This window comes from Nuphar pumila, chromosome 6, assembly GCF_984573655.1.
Source record: "Nuphar pumila chromosome 6, dmNupPumi1.hap1.1, whole genome shotgun sequence".
Classification (NCBI taxonomy): Eukaryota; Viridiplantae; Streptophyta; class Magnoliopsida; order Nymphaeales; family Nymphaeaceae; genus Nuphar; species Nuphar pumila.
This window is the reverse complement of record NC_143254.1, coordinates 121,444,407-121,447,161: the sequence shown is the minus strand read 5'-3', so window position 1 is coordinate 121,447,161 and position 2,755 is coordinate 121,444,407. Positions and strand designations below refer to the sequence as shown.

The 2,755-nt window shown below is 49.1% G+C and overlaps 1 pseudogene; it reads right to left on the bottom strand.

Moving 5' to 3' along the window:
* Nucleotides 1-333: 333 nt before the first annotated feature.
* Nucleotides 334-2,157, bottom strand: LOC149835977 (phospholipase A1-Igamma1, chloroplastic pseudogene; annotated as a pseudogene).
* Nucleotides 2,158-2,755: the final 598 nt, after the last annotated feature.

Below are 2,755 nucleotides of genomic sequence, written 5' to 3'. Positions count from 1 at the left end.
TGAGCCGAGCCCGAGCCGGCTCAGTTCGTTGTGCATCCCTAACCACAAGATGCAACTAATGGAGGAGTAAGCATGAGAACGTGGAACACGAGGGATGGGTATATATAAGGCAGGCCCTATATAATAGATCCTCGTAATAAGAAAGAAAGTGGAATCCAGTATAAAATATGAATAAGCCATAAGATAATTATCAAGAGGCGTATCGTCGGATGCAATCAGTTATTTATTTAATGATTTACAACCAACAGCTTCTCTTTAGAAGCGAACAACTTTTTGCAAAAGACAAGAGATCGCAAAGGAACGCTTGAAAATGACAAGAGGTCGCAAAAAGTTAAAACAATTTTATTTATTAAAATGAAATAAATATTATCCAACACACTCTTCCCCCTCCAACCACCTCATTTAATATCATTACATCAATTTACACAACAGAACCCCTTGACCCCCAAAAGAGGCCAAACTAACCTCAATCCATGACCAAGAAAAAAAAACAAGGTGGGTCTAGTCCCAAATTAAGGACCCCTACAAACCATCCACCAACTTCATGATTCATGGTGTAACTTGATCTCCTTGAGGTGGTGATGGGTGTCAGGTGGGTGCTCATCAATCCTTTGTCTCTCTGGCTGGATCCACCTCCCATCCCGGTTCCTCACCATCCCCTTGTTTTCATCCTGCCTCCAGTAAGGGGGCACCATGTGATGCACCTTGAGAAAGTCACAGGCCTTGTTGACCAAAGCTGGGTCTCGCCTACTTGTCAGCACGAACCTCCTCCCTGTCCCATGGAACCCATCCAATAGGTGTAGATGGGCCTCCAGATTGTGAAAGCAAGAGGGGTCATTGGTCTCCTTCAGGAATGGTGAAATGGTATGGTCCAGCCTGAGCTCAGTGCCCACGTGGGTGTACCCCCATGGCAGGGCATCAGCCACTCGGTGGAACAGACTGGGCAGTCTCTCGTTCAGGAATATGCCTGGCACCTTCGGCACCGTGTCATGAACGTTGACCACCCGGAGGACTTTGACTCCGAGCTCTTCGCACCTCTCCTTGAACCTACGGTTCCCTACCCTTGGTCCCGAAAATGAGAAGACCGTAATCGGCACCACCCGGCCATCGGGCAGCACGTTCAGACCCATCTCAGCGATGTCGTAGGCCGAGAGTATCGCTAGAGCACTGCCTAGGCTGTGACCCGTGATGCTGATGCTTATGTCCTCACCAGACTCGCTGTACCTCTCTACCAGGCGTTTGATCTCGGTCAGCATCTGCTCCCGGGCTGAGAACAGGCAGAACCGGCACCCTGGGTCCTTATCCGTGTAAAGGTCCAGGAACCCGGACTCCACTTTGATATCTGGGTTTGTGTTCGGGTGACCCGGTAGTCTGACAGATTGAAGGAAGTCCATAAGGTCTGCGACCCACTCCAGCTTGGTCACTGTGCCGCGCCAGGCCACGGTGATGTCACGACGACCCAATCGGGTCGGATCCTCTGAAACCGCCACGTACCCTATCCAATTAGCCCGGGAACTCCAGATCTCGGGCCAGACGGACTTCCTGAAGAAGTTGGGAAGATTGATGTTGGAGGTAGCATAGAGGTACCGGGTCACTTCGTAACCGGATTCCGGCATGCCGACGCCCTCCAAGAAGTGGCGCCGGTTGTACCTGCAACAACCACAGTACTTGGAGAATGGGTCGAAGTCGAACCCGTCGTAGCAGGCCTGAGCCATTTCGCCATATCGGATTAGCTCTGTCCGGAGAAGTGGGTCCAATGGGTCCAGGAGGCCTTCCCAGTGAGAGCTGCCGTGGATCTCGTGCCATCTCTCGGGTAGGCTCAGCTCCGGTTTATCCTCAGCCCTCTGATCCCCTCTCCCTTCTTCTTCTTCTTCTTCTTCTTCTTCTTGGTTTGGTTCTCTCTCTTGTTCCAGTTTTGGAAGAACGGTATCTGCGGTGAAAGCCTTTACAGGTTTGGTTAGGCAGGTTTTTTGGACTTGTGAGGATGATCTGTGAGGCAGAGGTGATTTGTGTATGTGGATGAATGGTTTGAGGTGGAGGTGGAGATCATGGTGATGGTGTGGATAAGGGGTTGATGTAATTGGTTTCTGGAGTTGGGTGGAGAGACCGGGAAGAGGGAAGGGAGTGGAGAAAGCCATTGATGATTGATGCAGGTGGGTAGATGGGGTTCTACTCACTTCTTTGATGTGATTTTATAATTGATCATGGCTGTCCTTGAGAAGGTATTTTATTCATGGCAAAACTGTGCGTTCAACTTTCATGAGGTAAAGCCGCCTGAGCGTGGGCCCTTCGCATGCATAATTTTGTCTGGCTTTTTTTTATTATTCACGTCGGGTTAGGGATCAGGTTATATTGTCGAGTCAGGATCGGTGCAATCACATGGCACAAAATTTGTGCATTAACCACTTGATCACCCTACATCAGGCCTTGGGCTCGACAACTGACAGGCCCTGTCTTCAAGATGGAGGGTGATCAAGTGCGTAAGGCACAAATATATTTGTGCAATCATATTGCACTTAATCTTTTAATATTCACCGCACAATCTTACACGGAGGTGTGTCCGTACCACAACACTGACGGCTCCTACCCAACAAGCGAAGCACCCACTTGGTACCACCAAAAAGTCCTTATGAAAATTCCCTTGAAAGATCCTAAAGGGTGGTACAAAAATGCCCTTGAGAAAAGCTTGAAGTACCACCATAATAATGAGGGTAGATTTGAAAAAATCATCAATGGCACCTAATCTCAACCCATT